A 23,069-nucleotide genomic window follows, 5' to 3' on the forward strand; every position below is an offset into this window, starting at 1 on the left:
TAATAAAGTTATTATACACTCAATTTGCAAGTGTCTTCGCCAAAGTTTTAACTTTTAACCCTCAGTATCCGAGCACCGTACAAGCAATCACGTCTTTCTTTGCCCTCGTGGCAGTTTTTTAAGCAATTGCCAATTGGTAGTTATTACCTCCGCCAGCAAAGGTGTAAAGAGGTTTTGTTTTAACCCCCTTTCTGTCTGTTTGTTTGTGTGCAGCATATCTCAAAGTTGTGGAGGGATTCAGATGAAATTTCGTTGACAGGTTGGATGTGTGACAAAGAATAATTGATTCGATTTTGGTGAAGATCTGGATCTGGATCGACTACGAGAATTTTTTAAGTGATTCTTCACCATTGAGAGATGAGGCTAAAAACAATATATAGCATGATATCTCAAAAAGTTATTGGGCTCGATATGTTCCACTGGATCAGCCATTGCGTGGTGGAGGTATGCGCTCTCCCAGGTGCCATTCTCATTTTATATGCATCAGTGTGCTTTAGAAAGCTTGTGCCGAGTGGGTGATCCACAATAATCATACCAGGATGAAAGCGATACCGCAACAGCATTCCGCAATACTCATACTGGTAGAGCGATAATGATGGATCTCGATTCTCGACCTGTTCCGATTAACAATACTGATCTCACTTTAATGCAAAATCCTTGAAAAATTACCATGTGTCAATAATGTGTATGTCGTATATGAATATGTAATAGACCAATGGACTGTTGCATTAAAAAAAAAAAATTCACAACACCGATATACCAGTATATCGATATGGAAAAAAAACAAAAAAAAAAACAATACGGATGGAGCCTACAGGATAGGTGAAAAACACACCCCAAACTAGAAGGGCACTTGGTAGAGCACATACCTCCGCCACGTAATGCCTGATCCGCGAGAACACATCGGGCCCAATACATTTTGAAATATCATGCTTTACAGTACTATATCATTTTGGTCCTATCTCTCAATGGTGAAGAATCACTTTGGAAATTAAATAATTCTTGTATCCAGATCCAGATCCAGATGTTCACCAAAATTGAATAAATTCTTCCTCATCACACACCCAAACTGTCCACCAAGTTTCATCCGAATCCGTCCACAACTTTTTCAGACATCGTGTTATATATCATTTTAGCCTGATCTCTCAATGGTGAAGAATCTTTTTTTTTTTTTTAATTCTAGTAGTCGGATCCAGATCCAGATGCAGATCTTCATGAAAATCGAATCAGTTCATCCTTGTCACACACCTAATCTGTCCACAGAATTTCATCCGAATCCACCCACAACTTTTTGAGATATCCTGTACACAGACAGAGATACAAGCCAGTAGGCGGACATGGGTAGTCGACTACCCAATAGAACCTGACGCGATGGGCCCGTTCGATGGGGAATGACCTGAGGATTAAGCACAAGAAAATTCATGATTCTAGCTTCAAGAGTTAATGCTGCAGATTGTTTTTTCGTTAAAATACCCCCACATTGAGGTTTTTTAGCCGTTGCTCGGCAACGGAGCGGTCCATAGCAACGGTTCTTTCTCACACATAACTAGGACATACCATGAACCTACCATACCAGTTTCATGTATATCTGACTCAGTCTCCGAGATATAACGAACTTCGTTTTTTTATTGTTTTCGACCAGGGTTCATTCAAAGTCTATCTTCTCCGACAGTTTTCATAGGATCCGGCTGGAAATTTTTGACAATATGGCTGAATGTACTGCCCATAGTCGCTCGTGGCCCGATTTTTGATTTTGGAAAAAATAATTTTTGGGGGATTTTTCAAAAAATTCAAAGTCCCGTTGCTCGGCAACGGTGGTGTCCATAGCAACGGTTCTCATTTGCACACAACTAGGTCATGGTATGAACCTACCAACCAAGTTTCATCAAAATCGCCATTGTATTAACGGAGCACTGGACCGAACAGACAGACAGACAGACAGACAAACAGACAAACATCGACGGAAAAACTGATAAGGGTGGAACAAATTTCAATTTTTTTTTTTTTTTTTTTCGACTGGATCGACTACCCAACACAGACACACAGACAGAAAGGGGTGAAAACATCACCTCCTTCAACCTCGGCAGTGGAGGGAAAGATTGACGATGGAGAAATGGCAGATGCAAAAAGGCTTACTGGACACCCACACAAGCCTTTCAAGTTTGTCTGCAAGAGGAAAACAAAATTATTCATCAATCTCAATGTTCACACAACTTCAGCCAAGATCACAGCTGTCAGAAGCATTTATGCTCGACAAAGGTGTGTAGATACAAGTAATGAAAAGCCAATTTCCAAAATTTAGGAGAAGAAGCCAACACAGGAGACAACAAGGCAGTCTGCAAATAACAACCTCAATTTTCAGCAAGAGCAGTCACTCCAGAGTGGAACTGATTAGTTACACTTGCCAATGTCACAGATATCGATTTGATTCAGAAAACGCTTGCGATATTCAGTTAGTGTTGTTGCATCGGAATTCAGCATCAAGAAAGGCTGTGATGAATATTTCCAGTAACACTCTCCCCCTCCTCACTCCCTGAATGTACGAATAGCTAGGCCGGTACACCGCCTAAATTTTTTTCTCCATTAACAACAACCATTTATTTTCATTTTTATTTAATTATTTTTTTCCCCCAATTACGCAATGATTGGTATTCCAATCAGCGAAGCAGTGGGTCTTACATTCTAGTTAGTCAAATGAAAGGAAAGAAATGAATATATTGCAGCACGTCTTAAACCCTACATGTGTATGTACATGTACACGTATTCAATAGCAATTTGCCACTTCACTTTTTCACTTACTTAATCTACTCCTCATTTGAGTCTTCCTCATTGAAATAATGCTTTTGCAGTCAATGAACTTGCATAGATCAGTACAGGAAACACCATGTTGGCACCAAGAACATCTTCCTTTCTTCTCACAGCTAATTTTCTTGCATGAACAGTTTGTTAAATCGAGCAAACCTCTTGAAGCAAGAGGCAGACCACCCCAGTCAATGTCCAATTCACCTTCAACGACTTTGCATCCATGTCCCTTTAGACTAGGGATGTGTGGGAACTGTTCCAGACATCTGGAGTGCACAGCGGCCTGATAATTTGCTCTCATGACAAGCTTGAGTGAGTCTTCATTGGATGGGAGACATGCTTCTAACTTGGTTAACATGAGGAACAGGGTGCATCTTGCTTCATTGACTTTCTTGCAGTCTTGCCCATCCATTCTGCAAACAAACCTCTTCGACCTTTCACCAATTAACCACCGACTGCGAATGAGCTCCCTAATTCTTGAAAAATGACATGACACGCTGTGTCATTTGCAAACAACTTGAAGGTTTTTCGCTTTCGATCTTCCATGGAAAGAGCCGACAGAATCGCAGCCTGTGAAACAGTAAAGTGATATCAAGTCTCTGTTGATATCTCGTCCCAGATGAGAACTTATCTTCGACCAACTCAGGGTCCTTCTGCTGTTGCCTCTTCCAGTATGGAACAATATGTCTGCTCCAATATGCTCAGCTAAAGTGATGCGAATCACGAAGACATCCGTGTTCGGACTCTCGATTAGGACTGGGTACGGGGCTGTATCTTTTGAACTTGATGCCTGATGTCTAGCAGCATACTGACAATGAAGAAAAAGATGAGCATCTGCTTCTTCATGGTTGCACTCAAATTCTGGCACAGAACAAACAATCATTTGCTCATTCTCGACTGCAAATTCTTGGCATTCCCCATAATAAGCAACAAACACCTTGACCTTCTTTATGCATTCAGATGGTTTATTTCTCCAAGTCTGGAAAAAAAAAACCTGATCAGCTCTGCTTTGTGCTCACTGCATACCAGGAATTTTTTTCCCATTTATGAGGTACTTGTTGCTTTTCACTGTTGAGCTTGGTGATCAAGCTTCCTCCCACTGAATGTCTTCCTCTCTCTCACAATTCTTGATGCAATCTTTCCTGTACGCATCAACTGCAAAGTGGATGACAGTACTCCGAACACTGAGGGCCAACTCAACAAGTTGCTTCAGAAAGTAATTATCCAGCTTGCCAAATGTTGATGGTATACTTCTCTAGGGGCAGTTCTTGCACCATTGCCATGCCATCTATAATCCAGATGCTCCCAGGAAGAATGTCAACTTGTGGAGATGGCTGGCACGATTCAATGAAGTGAAGCAAGGATGATTTTGCTTTTTTGTTGAGTGATTCATCCGGATGTGCGAGTGAGAGAGGAAGTGGGCCCAAGTTGTATGTGAGTACGTGCCCGATATCTAGCTTCCGAAAATTGCCGATGATCACAAGTGCCTGTAATTGCAGTCTTTGTTCCTGGTGATGGTAATTGTTAGTGTGTTGTAGTAGTGGTTGCAAGCCTGGTGTTGGCATAGTGGTTAGGGTGGTGGCTTGGGATCCTAGGGTCCTGAATTCAAGCCCCGTTGGCCGCTGAATTGTTAAAAAAAAAAAAAAAAAAAAAAACACCAGGAGGTTGACTCAGCCTGTCATCCTTCCGAGGTCGGCAAAATGAGTACCAGTGTACTGGTGGACACTGCACTGTAAGGGGGACACTGCATCAGCGGCATAGCCACGTCCCAACCAATGATGCAACAGACACAGAGAGAAAGAGAGAAAGAGAGAAAGAGAGAAAGAGAGAAAGAGAGAAAGAGAGAAAGAGAGAAAGAGAGAAAGAGAGAAAGAGAGAAAGAGAGAAAGAGAGAAAGAGAGAAAGAGAGAAAGAGAGAAAGAGAGAAAGAGAGAAAGAGAGAAAGAGAGAAAGAGAGAAAGAGAGAAAGAGAGAAAGAGAGTTGCATGGTGTGCTTTTGCTTTGTCTTTCTTTCCAGATTGCATATTAGTCTGGAGAGTAACCATGAGTGCCAAGAAAGAGAAAGACCGTATCTACATTCTACACCTGCAGAAGGCAATGGCTGACAAACCAAAGGCATTTGATAATACGACTTGGGACAAAGTGAAATCTGTTGATGCACTTAGAAGTCAAATCAAGATATCAGAGTACTGTGATATAAAACTACCTGATGCTTATAACTACATTGGATATCACAAGGAGTGTTATAAGGACTTTCCAGCCGTGAGGAGAACAAGTGTAAAGGAAAGTGACTTGTAAAACCAGCATTTATTACAATCTGATATTAGCTACCCCCATAGTAGCTCTCCTGGAATATTTCCAGTTGTAGGTATATTGTGTGGAAATATCTCAATTATTTGGCAAAGGCAAATGGGAAAACCTTGGCAGTTGTGAAACTGAAGGGGGTGAAAGGGCCATCAAAGACACTGCGCTAAAAGTGGATGATGACATGATGCTGGCCAAAATAGGAGGAATTTACACTGAAGCCAAGGAGGCTAAATACCACCATACATGCAGGTAATCCAGTGATGTATTGAGTATTTTCAGTTGCAGGTTAAAATGAAATATTGCAGGTCAAGGGTCCAACCACTACAGGCCGGGGGTCTGGGACCCTGGGGAGGGTGCCAGATTTCGGAGGTTCAGAGAGGGTTTCTCCTGCATTCTCAGCCGTTTGACTGTAAAATGACTTCATTAAGCCAACATTTTGGTACTTTATAACGTTTCAGAAAATTGTTTTTTTTTTTTTTTTTTTTAATCAAAATTCCTTTGACCAACACTAATTAATAGCCCATCTCGGAATACGACATGAAAACAAAAAAAAATAAAAGAAATGCAAAAATTGATTCTGGCATTCCAGAAAGTGCAGTTTTGCTCATTTGTCAATTTGTTTTGGTCTGTATACACGTGTACTTCACTTTTGAACTTGATATAGAGGTGGCGGACAAAAATTAAAAAAATGGAAACACACCAAGCAACAGCTTATTCACGAGAAAGGACGCGGTTACAAGGAGATATGATAGAGATGTTTAAGATAATGAAAGGTATAGATAAAATAAGTGCAGATGAATTATTATTCAACAGAGTAGACGGTGATAGGACCAGGGGCCATAGCTTGAGAGTAAAGAAGAGGAGCGTTAAGGCAGTAGCAAGGCAGGAGACTTTCACTCAGAGAGTAGTTAATGCATGGAATAGACTCCCTGGAAAGATAGAGGCAGCAGAAAAAGTAGATAAGTTTAAATTGGAATTAGATAGGTACCTGGAAGCTATTGAGTTAGAGGAGTATGGGGATGTTGCTATGACTTTTAGGTAGTTTGAGCATTGATGGGTGATTGTGTGCATGGGTACGGAGTGCTGTTGGTGGGAGTCTTGTCAAGGGGGGTTGTGTGGTTGATGTGTTTTTCACCAAGCCCATGCCCCCTCCCCTGAGGGGAAGAAAAGAAAAATAATTATAAAAAATACAAAAACTACAACAAAAATTTTAATTTCATTAATTAAAAACTTTTTTTTGCATTTTCTTCATTGCATCTTGTATGGATGGATTAGTGTGGTGTTCATGCAGGCATGATGGGCTGAATGGCCTCCACTTGTGTTATATATTCTTCGTTTCCTTGAAGGTCATATTCCTTCTACAAAAAACCGTCCAAGACTTCGGGGCTTCGTGAGAAGGTATGTTATCACCGGCTCTCGGGGGGAGCTGTGCCACGTCTCAGGACATCTTAGCAGCAGTTCATTAAAGGGGTTTCAGAGGTTTGTTTATCGGCTGTTCCTATCATCTAAAAGCAATTAGAAGTTAACCATTTTGAAATTGCCCTCAGTTCAATTATTTAGTTTGCTCAAAAGCATTTAAAATGACTAAAGAGGGAATCACCCCATGCAATTGCTGGGTGATTATGGCTCGCTTTGCGTTGGGAGAAGGGGTCTACCGAAAACATGGGTGCAGTGCCTTGCATAAAGGACTTTTCAAAATGACGTACGTTCATGATGTCAATTCAAAAGGGTCGTATTGGGTTGTGCTCTGACTAGAGTCAATCTGCATGCCAGTGCAGTGTAAATTCGGGCAACGTAGCTGCCCCCCGAAAAAAAAATTTTGGCTTGTACACTCATGACACCTGGCATGCACGTTTGCAAGTCCAGTGGTGTGAAGAGCACAGGCAATGGACTACCAAGTAATGAACAAATGTAACATGGTCAGATGAAGCATCCTTCACCATGTTCTCGACAAACAGACGAGTGCATGTGCGGTGCTAACCTTAAGAACTCCACAACCCCAAGTCCTTGGTTCAAACAGTGAAGGGTTCTGTTGGTTCTGTAATGTTGTGGGGCACATTCTCCTGACATAGTTTGGGTGCAGTCATTTCCAAAGAAGGCAAGGCCTTAGTTATTTTATAACTTGGTTTACGCAGTTCTTCAACTATATTGTAGGGTCAGTTGGTCGAAATATAAATATAATTTCAATTTTTAGAAATTATATATTTTTATGATTTTTTTCGGATGTTCCATGGAAAAGACAAGGGGAGGTGGGGGAAAATAAATATAAATCCTGGACCAGGAGGATCTAAGAAAACATTGAAGATGGAAGACCATTCAAATGCAGGATGCCCATGTTCACTGTATCATCTGATGTGAAAAACAATAAAGGATTAAAACTTGTTTTTACAATATAGTCTGGCATGTTTTTCTTATAGAAACCTGTTGGATCATCAAACAAATGGAAACAATGCTGAGAAAAATATTGTCCAAGTCAGAGATATGTGCATGCACACCAGTGCATATTGCTGGATTTGATTTTTAAAAAGGTGTCTACTGGGAGTCAACACGCTGAAAATGGTCAATCAGAGTCATAACCAGCTCTTACTTTTTAGTGGGCATCTGATCATACCCTCTCCCCATCCCCATGAGCATATCAAAGGCTGATTTCTGGTCCGTTGAAGGCTGAATATCAGCATCTCGCAGGGAAACTTTGACGTACTTGGCACCAAAATCTTTCAATACGAACAGAGGTGTACAACTTTCAATGAAAACAAAATCGGCACGATTGAGAGTCACCTGCGAATCATCCCTGCTGCTGCACTGAATTGATGCAATAGTTCAGACAGAATATTCGTCGTCAAGATGTTGTGTGATTAAATCACCAATACAGTCACTCGAATTTATACCGCTGACATACTTCTTAGCAATCACTTTCGCCCCAGAAACCACAGTCAATCTGAACCACGATGGCCACTGCTCAGACGCCATGACCGAAGACGACTGCGCAGTTTCGTTAAAGGTGACTCGGTATTTTGGTGCGCGCACGAAATTACGTTTTGAAAATAAATGCCGACGTTTACATTTTGGGTTTTGAAACTTTTGCACCTTCGGCGGAAAATGTATAAATATAAAAGGCTAAAAATGTGTTTTATATTTATATTTCATTTCGGCAAATATACCGTCGGCGGATCCGTAAACCAAGTTATAAAATAACTAAGGCCCAAGGTCAATACCAATTTCTACTTAATGGTACTGAGTGATCATATTCATCCCGTGTTGCAGCGTTTCTTTTCTGCCGGGATTGGTGCCTTCCAGGGTGACAATGCCCCCATCCACAGAGTATGCGTTTGGTGAACAAATGGTTTGATGAGCATGACACTGATGTCATCCATATATCATGGCCTTCTCAGTCACCAGATCTGAACCCAACCAAACATTTATGGGATATTCTGGAATGACGCCTGAGACAGCATTTTCCACTTCCATCAAGCAGGTGCGAGTTGAGTGACTTTCTTGTGGAAGAACAATGCCACATCACTCCTGCAGAATTCCAGACACTGGTGGACTCTATGCCACAGCGCATACTGGCTGTACTGGCCCAATTCCCAATTAAGTGACTTTATATTGGTGTTTCCATTTTTATTTTTTTTTTGTCCACTATTTGTATATCAAAGAGTTCATAAATGAAATTAAACTTCAATGATTTTATAGTCATTCAATAACTTGGCTATCCATTACTCCTGAAAATTTAAATGGTTTTGTCGGCCCGCGCAGCCAATCGGTGGAGCATTAGGCCAAATTCCGAACACATTGGAAGAAAACGCTGGTCAAAAAGAAAGTGATATAAAATTTAGTACCAATAATGGGATACTCAAATAAGCACTATAAATATAGCACAAAAATTGACATGCTCAGTTTTGGAACCAATTGTTGAATAACAATCAGCCTAATATATATATATATATATATATATATATATATATATATATATATATATATATATATATATATATATATATATATATATATATATATATATATATATATATATATATATATATATATATATATATATATATATATATATATATATATATATACATACACACACACACACAAGGACAGACAGGACGAGAAAAAGAAAACAGAATAGATGCTTGGGACAGTAGCATGCATCATATTTTAAAATAAAACAGTAAAAACATCCTTTGGTCTTCATCATGGCTCTCCTGGATGACAAAGCCTCCATGAAACCCCATCTTAATGGGACCGCTTCATCATGCGTACCCCTCACTTGACGACAGCACGGGAAATTCCAACAATTCCCAGAACATTCGGGCTGACTTTGCAAAGGCTTCGGATTGGATAAATTGACCTTCGGGATCAGTCGCAATGATAACTGGAATGGCATTCGGTAGAGCGCATACCTCTGCCAGGCTGAACAGTTGAGGTTTTGTATCCCATCTGGACCATTCATCCTTGTCCGACACCAAAATCTAATTGGCTTATTCCTATCACCTACCGAACTCATCCGCCACTTTGAGATATCTTGCTATATCTATATCTCATTTGTTCTGTAATGTGAAAAGAAAAAGGGTTTTTTTTTCCCGTCAAAAACATACCGGTCGAACATGAAACTGGGCAGGTAGGTAAAAACGACACCGGTGACTTTATCTGTATTATGAGTGATCCAGCAAAATGTTTTCATGAGAAGATCGTGAAGAATTTCTCTCAGCATCTCAACCAGTAACAGATAAATCAACAAAAAGGGAATTGTGAGCATGCGCGCACGTACGCACGCACACATGATGCGGCTGCCAAAATGGCCCTTTTTATGGAGATTCCATCCATGAAGTGGCACTCCACCTCAGTTCACTCATAATACAGACACAACAAAAATAGGAAGGACTGCAAGACAATTGAACAAACATATTCAACTGAGGCCAGGGAAACACTCCAGATGACCTTCTGACCTTCTTCACAGTTCTATATACCAGTTAATCTGTTGCTTCAGACTCGGATAAAGTTGAGACTGATTCAGTCAGTACGTAACGATGCGTTTGCTATCAATCGAGGAAGAATCAAACCAGGTAAACACATCACCTTGGGACTTGGAATGAAGAGCATCACTGGTACAAGTAAAGTCACAGACATCCACAAACATTTGGATTATTCTATCAGCTGCCATACTGTTGAAGAAGTTGAAAATGAACTGGCTACTGAAATAACAAACAGGCAGTATATGCCACCCCGGGTGGACTGCTGCGGCAAGCTGGCTTGTGAATGGCGTTTCGATGGGGGCAGTAATGGCAAAAACACTGAAACCCTTTTCTGGCAGCGGCACGGTTCATGACAGTTGGCATTTGTGACCAAAAGAATCATGAGACACACAGAAGATCAAGGCGATAATAAGACACCAGATGGGCCCAGAGATCAAAAGTGTTCACCCCACAAGAAAAAGCACACGAGCCGTGTGGAACGAAGGTAAATATTGTCATTCCAACACGACATCAAGAATGTTGAACGATGCCTTCATCCGACCGACATCCATTGGTAAGGCAACAAATATGGAAAATGTGGTTTCCTCCAACAAGGTGAGATGATGATTATGTCGAAATGCTGAAAATCTCACAAAGGGTAACCAGGGAGTGGAGCAAAGACTATTCAATTGATATTTATAATATGGCCTTTGCAAAACCAGCCATTTTGATCAAGTCATGTGAAACACCATTATATGACAATGTCTTTATCTGCCTTGGACAATGCTACACATACTTGGCATACTTTGGGTGTTTTTGGATACGTTAGCTGTTCCAGTAATGACATCGTACCATGAAAAGGCTGACACAAGAATGGCGTTTCGTTTAAATCACACCAAACAGAATCACCAGGGGGATGACATGAACAATTCACCATCAGGAGTAATGAGGTCTTCATCATTGTGCTTTACGACGTGTCCCTGTCAGATGTCAATGTGAGAACCTGGACGTATGCAGGCCTGAGTCGCAATAACACCAGACACTACATCAGTACAAGTGACATGGTGGAAAAGCAAGATCATCATGGTTCTCGAGGCTTTGCCTGGCATATGTGCTTTCTCAGGATGTGATCATACTGCTGCACTCATGATGAATTCAGAGCAAGTTTTTTTATATATATATATATAGAATTGGGGACCTGTCAAACCACTTCATGTGTAGTTTTGTCAACATGTGAGAAGTTTGTTTTGTCACCTGTATGGAAAGCCTATGCTGGACAGTGTGGATCATGAAAGATGTGTTATCTTCCAGCAGACATATGCACCCAAAACACAAGAGGACCCACTGGCACTGATAAAAGCTGTAAATCCTAGTGCTTTGCCACCTTGTTCCATAGTTCGACACAACAAAATTGGGCGTACCAAATATTATGCAACATCCATTTGTAAGAATGCACGATTCCAACAGCCTTTTTACTTCAGAACCCGAGGAAAGTGGATGAAACCTTCCAGATCAAATGGTGTGATGGTGATCAGGTACCAAAAAAAAACATATATATACCAGGCACAACATGGAAACATTACCAGGATTCACAGATGAGGATGAGGATGAGGAAGTTACTTATGGAAACACAATGGCCCCGATGAACTAGACAATGAAAAGGGTGCTAAATAAACTAATTTGGTTGTGCACATCATGCATGCAGAAAACAAAAGTCTGGAGAAGTCAACCATGCTGGGTGTGACAGAGGGAAGGAGAAGAAGGAGAAGAAGGAGAAGAAGGAGAAGAAGGAGAAGAAGGAGAAGAAGGAGAAGAAGGAGAAGAAGGAGAAGGATTTAGTTTTTAGATCCTAGAATTTAGTGAACTGTATAGTTAGTGGTTATAATAATTTGTACTTCCTGTAGGTGTGTCCCATGAAATGAATGAAAATTCCTCTTTTTGAGGCACACGTACACCTTCACGAGTCCTCCAAGTCTCTGCATCTGTCCACCTGGGGCTACTTTCTCATACCTTCTCTCTTCCTGCGTTCGTTCGTTCATTCGTTCTGTCATACTCTCAGTTTCAAACCCAGCCCCTCAGTCTCATTATTACATCATGACTGTGCGTTGCTGTGCGCTCATTGGCTCACTGCTCAGCTTCTGCGGTTTCAAGAGATGGTCATTCCTTGGCCCACGTCTTAATTTTACGAACAGTCGCAAGACTTTGTTTTGATCTTTCTGGGGAGGGGGGGAGAGGGTGGAGGATTTGCTGGTTTGCAGAGCTGTGGACGATCCATTAAAATAAACAGATTAAGAAAGGAAACAATTTGAAGGATAGGGAAGGAATGGTGGGAGGGCTTTTGACATCACAGAAAGGAGAAGCCATGTTTATTGGCTTCTGAACACACTTCCACACATATCCGATCATTCTAACATTCCACACGGAAACCACACACTTACACGAGACGCTTATTCATGAAATAGCGAGTCGGTATTACTCTCTTTACCCCCTCTGGCCGTTTTCACAACAATATGCATACTTTTGAGGATGTCATCATTTTAAAGTTAATTTGTGAAAAAGTGTCCAAGTAGATTTTTGTCAGACGGCCAGATTAAATTCAAGTACCGAAGACTTTTTTATTTTTTTAACTGAAGAAACAACCCTAAAACCCTTTGAGAGATTCAAGTCAAATAAAAGTGCGTCATCTCTTGGACCAATTGCTCGTTACATTTTGAATGCAAGGTTGGAAACGATATGAAAACAACAGAATAGAACCAGAGAGTTGGTGTCAAAGCCACCCAATGCTCGCCTGTTTATACATTTATCGCTTTTAAAAGACTAGTCTAATAATATTTTTTATAAAGCATTGCAGTGAAGTCTGATCCAAATAATTTAAAACAATATATGTATATTGTAATCAGTAAAAAAAAAGTGTGGTAGATAATAACATGAGAAAGGAAATAACTTGCACCAAAAACTTTAACATTTTCACGCTCACACTGACGCTGACGATCACGCCAGGGGTATCGCTATAGTTCTCTGTTCTTCGAACAGGCGAGCTAAAAATAATTCATCAAAAAAAATATATAGAAATATATAGAAATATATATATATATATATATATATATATATATATATATATATATATATATATATATATATATATATATATATATATATATATATATATATATATATATATATATATATATATTGTTCGTTGCATACTTTGTCGTCAATCGCCCCCATCTTGATGACTTAAAGTTGTACAAAATTTTATTAAAAAATTGCTCAGTCAAATTCAAGGACACACTGTCTATCTGTCTGCCGTTTAACTTGCAACCATAGCCCGCTGTGTTGGCGTACAATCCCACTTTTTTCAGAGGCATGCCCCTCAGCAAATAATGCTACTTCACAGCATTACAGCATTTAAGATACTTGTATGTGCCTGTACGTGCGTGGCCTTACGTGCAAAAATAAAAATAAAAAAAATAAAAACTTTCAAACCGTGAGCCAGAAACAACAACCACACAGGCCGTTCCTTCGCTCTTGTAAACGACGACTGGATTGGGGCATTGTGTTTATCGATAAATGTGCATAAAAAAATCGAGAAATTATTAGAATACATGAAGTCATCACAATCCGGAAGTGGTGCGTGCCCGTACGGAATGTTCACATGCATTCAACGAATTATCGCTTGCATTAAAGTAACAACTGCTGTGATACTTACACACACACAGAGTTATTTAAAATCCAAATTAAAATCAAGTTTACCTCCCTGTCTTTGCTCGCCATGACATTCGCTGCCATTGACCATTGCCAGTCCTACGCCACGGTAACTAAGGCACTGATCCCCATCGTAACTGGCACGGCACATGACGTCATCATCGGCCGGCCGCGCACCGGCCCACGCAACCACATGTCCTTTCATTAGTTGGTAAATAAATGGCCATAACTTGGGAAGCACTTGTCCAATTAATATCAAACCTTGAAAAGGCACATCCTCAGGTCCCCAGCAATATATCTGGCAAGTTTCAATTAGATCGGACCAGTGGTTGTCGAGAAACAGCGGTCATACACACACACACACACACACACACACACACACACACACACACACACACACACACACACACACACACACACACACACACACACACACACACACACACACACACACACACACACACACACACACACACACCTGGAATTATAGATAGATACAATATTTAAGTCAAGCCACTTTCTTTTGAAAATAAAAGGTCACCATGATCCCTCATTTCACCACCCTTTCCTCACTCCCACACCTCCCAACATCCCTACATACTGCAATGCAAACAGAGCATAGCTGTTATAGTTTAAGCATTCATATTTTGAGATGTCGTCCTCGACTCTGAGCACAACATTTGGTGCAGCATCTTTATTTCAAAATTTGTGATGAGCTTAGATACACCTTTTAGCTCATCTGGTAACTGCCATCATTCACACCAAATCAAGCTTTTGTTAAAGATGTCTCAGAACTATCGACCTGAATTGTCCAACTCTTGGAAGCTTTAGAAACCTATCGACCTGGACTGCTTAATTTCAAGTGTCGAAAGCATTTGAAGACATGGATTAAGGATCATATGAAGAATTATTTAAGGAAATTCAAAGAAATTAAATAAATAGAGCCCACAAGTTGGAGATAACCACTGTTATGAGAGCGAAACCATGTTTAGCATATTTGTTGAAATTCTAGGATGGAGTTACCAATTGGGTCGATGAAGAAGTGCAGTTGACACAACATACCTCTATTTCCAGGAGGCATTTGATAAGGTACCAGGTAAGAGTCTGTTGAAGTTTACCAACAATCAATGAGTCGCAAACTCGACTGACAACTCACTTGGTGATCGGAAGCAAAGAATGGCTGAGAGTGGGAGAATGTCACTCTGGGAGGTTCTGTGTCATGGAGTACCGCAGGGATCAGTAAACTACCAAGACCATTATTTACAATTAACGTCAATGATTTGGACAGCAGGGTTTTATATGCAATACCAAACTTAGGGGGAATAACAATTCCTTTTGCGCCATGAGGCGCATAGGGCTGCCGAGGCAGTTTCATTTGGCTACTTTCGCCACCGATGCAGTTTCGTTTCGCCACCGATGCAGGAAACTCGAATGGCTGATTACCCCAGCAACCTGGCACTCGTTTTGCCGACCTCAGAAGGATGACAGGCTGAATCAACCCACGCGGTGATATTTCATCGGAATGACAGGGGCTCAAACTCAAGACCTTAAGATCTTAAGCCAGGCACCTTAACCGTTAAGCCAACACCAGACTTAAACTTAGAGGGAAGGTAGATGGGAAAGTAAAAAGAGTGGGGAAAGAGCAAGCATAAGGAATGCAGAGACATTCATGACATTGACAATTAAATGCGAAATGTAATTCAGTGTTCAGAAATCTAACGTATCACGGACAACAAAAACAAATAGTGGGGGCACATCTTGACGACAAACAATAGAGTGGTGGAGCAAGGCAGAGGTATACCAGTCGTGATAAATGTAATTGTCTTGCTTGCCATTTCCAGAGACAGCACATGTTTAATAAAAACAGAAATGGATAGATAGGAAACCAGAAACAATGGCGATAGTGGGGTACAGCAACATTGGCAGAAAAGACCAGAATATAATTGGGTGGTCTGAATTGGGGGCGTGTGCACACTGGGCTCTTTAGATATCTCCAAATATCCATTATCTGAGTTGTGGGTGTTATCAACATTAGTTCATTTCAGCAGTCTTAATGCAACAATCACTAAACTTGCAACAGAAATATTTTCTCACCACCACCATGGCCAACAAAGTCGCTCCTAACCTTCTGAGTGGACAAGGTGAGAAGCCTAAATGGCCAAGTAAGAAAAGTCTGACACTCCATCCCGGGAGGCCTCGTGACGTGTGATATACAAGTTAAATGAGCCTCAATTGACTGTCTTTTTAAAAGGAAAATGAGAATCATTTTTTTTCCCTGAAAAACCATTGAAAATAAAAAAAAAATTTTTTAAATCAATCATGGTCTAATTTGAAGGGAAATTTTTGGGGGAAATTTGTGCTAATCACAAAGAGGGAGTGGTGGCGATTCACCGCTCAAATCACCCATATACATGTGCTGGTAGCTGGGTAGAGATGGTCTTCAAGTTGAGCGATGGCTGTTTCTTCCGCTTCATCGTGGAGATGGCACCCTTTCTCAATCATGGCGGATAACCACAATATAATATAGCCATCTCTGTTATTTCACAAGTGCTCTGTAAAATGTTCCGAGCACAAAAGCTAACATTTTGTAGACCCGATCCAAACGTTGTTATTTCTGGAAAACTTCAGGTCTTTCAGCCATCGGTGTTACATGAAACCATCTTGCTTTGTATGACTATAACCACCAAAGATGCATTCGACATATTTGTGGAAAATCGAAAATTATTCTCTGTCTGAATTAAATCATACCGTGATGTAACCCAAAGACGGCACGAAAATGGTGGTAGACTTCTGGGTGCAACGTCATGGCCAAGCGTGAAAAAGAAGAAGATTCATTTGAATTGCAAAATTACTTGATAAATTGCAAATCGGAAAAACATCAATTTTGTGGGGTCTCAAGGGATAGATTAGAGTTGCAGTGTTCTGAGCATTTGGGTTCCCCTTTAACTCAAATACATGAAAATAAAAGGCAAGGGGAACCAACATTCTCCGATGGCTTGATTTCCGATCATCAATTTGGATTCAGACCAGGTCACTGCACCCTGGACTTGCTGCTCCTGCTCTCCCAACAATGGATGGAGGTCCTCAATGACAGACATGAAATCAGAGCCATCTCGCGAGACGTATCACATGCTTTTGACACGGTTTGGCACCCTGCCCTGCTCACCAAACTCTCTTCCTATGGTATCCAAGGCCATCTCCAATCATGGCTCACAGACTTCCTTTGCTATCCCAGTAACATGTGACCCTTAATGTAGTTCTCTCATCCCCTCTTCCTGTCCAGGCGGTATTCTGGGCCCTGTTCTTTTTCTAGTTTTCATCAATGACCTTCCCGACTCTCTGGAAAATCCTCTTTATCTCTCTGCTGATTTCTCCACCCTCTGCCGTACCATCTGTCATCCCTCAGACTGGCAAGCAGCAGCTTCTTCGCTCTCTGCAGATCTGGATTGAACCACAAACTGGTCCAACACTTAGAACATGTCATTCAATCCAGACAAATCTCACCATGTCTCTCCGAAAGGACCATCTGGAACCCCTCCTCCCCCCCCCCCCCGCCCCTCACTATCTGCCATGATCTTTCCTGGGAAAGCCACATCTCCAAGCTGGCCTCCAAAGGCATTCGTGGATTGGGCATCCTCCTTCTTGTAAAATTCTTCCTTGGCATACTGAGCTCCTGACCAAGTACAAAGCTTTCATCCGCAGCCTGATGGAGTACTGCTCTCCCCTCTGGGCTGGTACTCCTGCCTCTCACCTTTCTCAGCTTCACGCTGTGGAAACCAAGGCATTTAGGATCATTGGTATCTCCTGCGATATAGCTGAGTTTTTGGGCCTCTCACTCTCTCACCGCAGGCAGGTCGGTGGTCTTTCGATCTTCTGCAGTCTCCTCTCCAGCCTTACCCCCCTCCCCCTTGTCTGCTCTCTGTCCCGACCATATTCATGCAGGGAACTTAAGGTCTGCCAGCAACCCCAATCTGGTTAAACTACCAAAATCAAGAATCACTGCTCACCTTCACTCTTTCATTCCTCTTTTTTCCCCACCTCTGGAACAAACTCCCACACACTCTTCAAAATAGCTGTTCAGCACCATCTCTTATCTTCCCCCATCCAAAACCATGATCTTTTCTACCCTCTTTAATCCACCCCAAAACACACCTCTTTCATATTCCCCGTTTTCCTTCCTGAAAGTCCATGTAGTGTCCATCTTGTTTACCCCATGCACCCCACCCCATCCCACAGATCTCCTCATGTGTCTGTTCCCCACTGTTTTGTGCTTCCCTCTCCCATCCCTCCTGTCTCCTGCTCACCTTGTTATGAGTTCTGTGTGTTTGCTCTTATACGAGCCTTGACATTGTATGTTAACCCCCCCTCCCCCCCCAAAAAAATACATTACATATCAATGAACAAGAGCCAAACTGAAAGGCAGCAGTAGACAATGCTAGCATTACATTGAATGAAGTAACAAATAGAGAACGACCATTAAACGAGTACAAATTAATGTTCACCTTTCACCTTTCGCACTTCCACCAAGTGCAAATACTGCCAAACTACAGTGTCAATAACGAATGGGAACAAGCCAGTCCAGAAACAAGGGCTTCGCCTAAAAAACACAAGTCATGGATACCTCAGACCGACCATCTGTGGGGCACAAAAGTAACCTGAATGATGTACAGAATGGCAAGTTTCATGTAACAGTTAAAAACTTTAAAACAACTCGCTTTTCCTGGAGACAATGTATTACAAATATTGATGGAGAGGGGGGGGAGAGGAGTGGAAGGGGAAGGGGTTGAGGGATATACATTACCACCACCTCCTCTCCTTTTATTATTTTTTTTACACACACACACACACACACACACACACACACACACACACACACACACACACACACACACACACACACACACACACACACACACCTGGCATCACTTTTTATACATGATCTGAGGAATGGTGTGATGATATATGCTTTTAAATCAACACATGGGCAGGGGTTCACATAGCTGGTACTCAGGTCCTCATGAGCGGTTAAAAACAATTAAATGCGTACTTAAAAGATGCTCCGAAAGCTCAAAAGCATACTCGCACAACACAGACTTTTGGTGGAAGGTTTTCTCAGCTAGTGAAAGGTAAGACTCTTCCGTGATCATTCTGATAAATTGATATACTATACTGCAATTTCAATATTTAAATGTACAAAAGTTCATAAAAGGATAACATTATAATTTGTTATATTGTAACTTATAAGATAAACAAGCCGGTAGGCGACATGGCTGCTCGCTCTAGATGGAAAGCTGGCCGACGCGACTAGCCGATATTCATGAACATGCCATCAATCAATTTAGCACAATAAATATGATTATCACAGCCCTCTTAGTTTGCGCCCAGAAACCCGCCTTGTGAAATTTCAGGCATGTTTCCAAAGAGACTCCAACGAATGGCAGCCCTGGTAATTCCATTTATCTATTCGCTAAAGATTTTATTTTTTTGTATGATGCTGCAAGACATTCTCCTTGGGCACAAAAAAACAGGTCCCTCGGAGGTCCAGTTTCGGAGGTATTGATTTTTTTGTACAGTCCACAATAAGTGTACGATATACGATAAAGTATTTTAGCTGTTGCTAAGCAACGGAGGTGTGCATAGCAACCATTCATTTTTGTGTACATGCTAGCCACATTGTACACATTTCACACAAGTTTCATCAAAATCAGACTTTCTCTAAGAGATATTCGCAATTAACCGTTTCTGAAATGTTCGACATGTAGCCGCCCAAAACCTATCTCCTCCTACAAATTGGCATGAAGGGAGCGAGATAGATTGCGCACAGAACTCTGAGCTTCGATTTTTCGATTTTTTTATTTTATTTTATTTTTTAATCACTTGAAAGGGCCGTTGCTATGCCGTTGCTAGGGCCCGGGGTCCCATATTCGAAAGCACACGATTCCCAGAAATATTGGTCCTACCTACCAAATTTCATTGGAATCAGTTGAGTGGTTTAGCCCCTAGGCTTGACCAAAGTTTCACAGACAGACAGACAGATGGAAATGTCCAGAATAAGGGTGCTCCAAGAGCAGCCAAAAAAAAAAAAAGATATAACGAGAACATGCAGGCAAGGAGGAAGAAGTTCAGGAGCATCCAGAAGGGAAGAAAAAAATATTTTAAAAAAGAACAGCTTGCAAGTGTCTCACCTGGAGTGGACGTTCGGAGAGAGCACTTACAGAGGAGTAACATGCACGCCAAGTCGAGAGGCATTTGGGAAAGCAGACGAGCATGCTCGAAGCTGACATTATTTTTTTTCATGAGTACCAAACAAACAAACAAAAAAGAACATTTCTGTGAACCCCTGCACATGGGCCACACCTGTGTGGAAGCTGTTGCTTGGTGCCGCTCATCTAACCAGGTACTTCCATTTCTCTGTCCACGACCTGTACCTTGAGTATACTCGGGTACCTCATGGCTCCACAAGAGACCTCAACACATAAGGCAGAGTAACTTTAAAAAAATTTAATTTAATTTAAAAAAATAAAAAAAATAAAAAATAAAAAAACCGGCAGACTGTGATAGGATGTCCTTAACCATATCATTTAACAATGCCTCCCGTTGACAGCTGCTATCCCACGAAGAAAATCTCAATTCAATGTCACTCAAAGGAAATCGACACAACCGACTGAAAACTTAAGAAACTTTGCTTGTATGCCAACCTATGGGAATTGTCTGTGCACTATCCTTTAATTGCTAAGTGGCAAACAAACCATTTATATAGAAAGTCTTTGGTGCGACTCAGCATTGATCGTTGACCTCCCAGAGTCGCAGCGGACGATCTAATCATTCGGGAAAGGAGTCTGATCAACTCGCAAAATGAGCAGTGTTTAAATAAATAAATAAATTATTCAACCATCAAAAACTAGAAGGGCACTCGGTAGAGCGCAGACCCCCGGCACGTCATGCCTTATCCACGAGAACATATCGGGCCCAATAATTTTTTGAAATACCGTGCTATAAATCGTTTTTGACCCTGTCGCTCAATGGTGAAGAATCACGGAAAAAAATTAAGTAATTCTCGTATCTAGATCCGGGTTTTACCAAAATATAATCAGTTCGTCCTTGTCACACACCCAGCCTCTCCACAAAATTTCATCCGGATCTGTCCACAACTTTTTGAGATATCCTGCACACAAACAAACAGACAGACAGACAGACAAACAGAAAGGGGGTGAAAACATAACCTCCTTCACCTTCGGTGGCAAAGGTAAAAATTGTGTAGGTTATGGTTTACACTTCACAGGCCACGTTTACATGATTTGTCCTGCTAATGTGTTGTGCAATGAACTGGCGTCCATACACAAATGATCTACATCAAAAACCATTTGGATATTAGGACGGAAGGATTTGATGGAGTGCGTAAAGGAGATATGACGAGGGCATATGCCAACTGAGGTCAAATGGAGGTCACCAAAGTACGAAGTAGCACAATTAATTATTTTAAAGATCATTAAAAAGAGTTTATGTGCTATGTTCACGATAATGATCAAAAGTAGAGAAAAACTATCAAAGTACTCAAACAAACTCATCGTACAAGAGGAATAATAAAAAGAAAGAAAGAAAGAAAGAAAGAAAGAATCAAGCCATTCCACAGGCCTGAAACCACTGAAAAAAAAAATATATATATATAGTAAGAAATAAACTCTGAGATGACACCATTGTGGGATCTTTTAACGGCCACCAACTAATGCCAGCAGATGGGACGCCCAATCTAAAGTCCATCCAAAGGACAACACACACACACACACACACACACACACACACACACACACACACACACACACACACACACACACACACACACACACACACACACACACACACACACACACTGATGAATCACAAGGGTGACACTTTGTAGCTGCGTCAGGATTCAAACCCAGACTTGACAATTGAGAGTGTGCATACTTCTCGGCCATCGTGCACCTCCCCCAAAGAGAACGTCACTTCCCTTCAAAACACAAACACAACGTGAAATTTACCAAAAACAAACATCTCAGTCGATGACAAGTCCTGTGCGTACATTTTCAGCAAGCAAACTCGACGAGGATTTTCAAACACATCATTGATCAAAAGAACAACCGACGGACGGACGTCCACGCAACCATGTGATCCACCATCATCGTAATTATCCGAACACGTCGCCCTTCGCCTGCACGCACGCTCCAGGAATCATCAAAAACATACACCTGGATTGTTAACCCAAGTCGTGAAGAAAGGTGCAGTGATGCATCAGCACGCACATAAAGATGCACAAATTCCAAAAAGCAACACCGTTTACACCAAATGAAGAAATCCAAATTCTTCATTTGAGGTTAAACATGATGGTGGGACGATCAAAAAAAAAATATATATATATATATATATCATTAATTTAAACCACATTCAGGACACCGAGTCTCCACTCAAAAAAAAAAAAAGTGTTTGTCTTTCTGATGGTTTCTACATAGAGCATCATCGGTGTACAAATATACGTGTACGTGGAGCTCGGTTACATCCAACTACCAAAGGTGAAATGAAAATGCTTTCCCCAAACCCCAAATGGACCACAGACTGCCCTGGAATGACCGCATCTCAAAGCCTCCAGTATGAGCCACACCGAATACCCACAGGACGTCGTTAGTCACCGCTGCTCTTGTCGAACAATCAGCTACTTACAGCATGCAAGACCATCGCTAGCAGCGTCCTAGAGAGAGGAAAACATTCCAATCGGAGTCGTAACTGTGGCATTACAGCTTGGACTTGGCAATTCTGCAGAAATGTAAACATCCGGCGATCGACGACACGATAAGACATCCAACAGAGGGTCTCGTTCCACCACACTTGCCCATCATAAACAGTAAGGTCTACGCGTCGGTCTTCAGCAGACCTCTCAAGTCTTTCACTATTCGCATTGACCCTCCCACCAAGCCAAAAATAGTCAGCATTCCCCTTTTCTCACCGATTCCACTTCACGCTCAGCCCTCTCTCCTCGATCATCCTTCATTTCGTACAAAAAAAAACATAAAAGTACATTTTCCTTAACTTGGTCCAATTCTACCTTTCACAATAGTCTATTCGTGATTGCAGCACACAAGGCAGGAGAGGGTCATTTGGCCCACCATGCATGTGCTGCATCACCACCAACATCAATTTGATGTAAAGTAGGTTTATTTACTTAGATTTAGTGGATGAAGGAGTGGAGAGAAGAGTAACGGTGGGGCCGGCACAGGGCCATGAGCAGGGTTTTAATTTTTATTTATGAGAGCCTCTCAC

The 23,069-nt window shown here is 41.3% G+C and overlaps 1 protein-coding gene across 4 annotated transcripts in view; it reads right to left on the reverse strand.

The window, feature by feature from the left end:
- The window catches only part of FBXW7 (F-box and WD repeat domain containing 7), a 597,271-nt gene that overhangs the window by 572,649 nt on the left and 1,553 nt on the right, over positions 1-23,069 (reverse strand). The window lies entirely within an intron of this gene.

The sequence above is a fragment of the Eptatretus burgeri genome, chromosome 10 (genome assembly GCF_056783735.1).
Source record: "Eptatretus burgeri isolate ZD-2024b chromosome 10, Ebu_testis_v1, whole genome shotgun sequence".
NCBI lineage: Eukaryota > Metazoa > Chordata > Myxini > Myxiniformes > Myxinidae > Eptatretus > Eptatretus burgeri.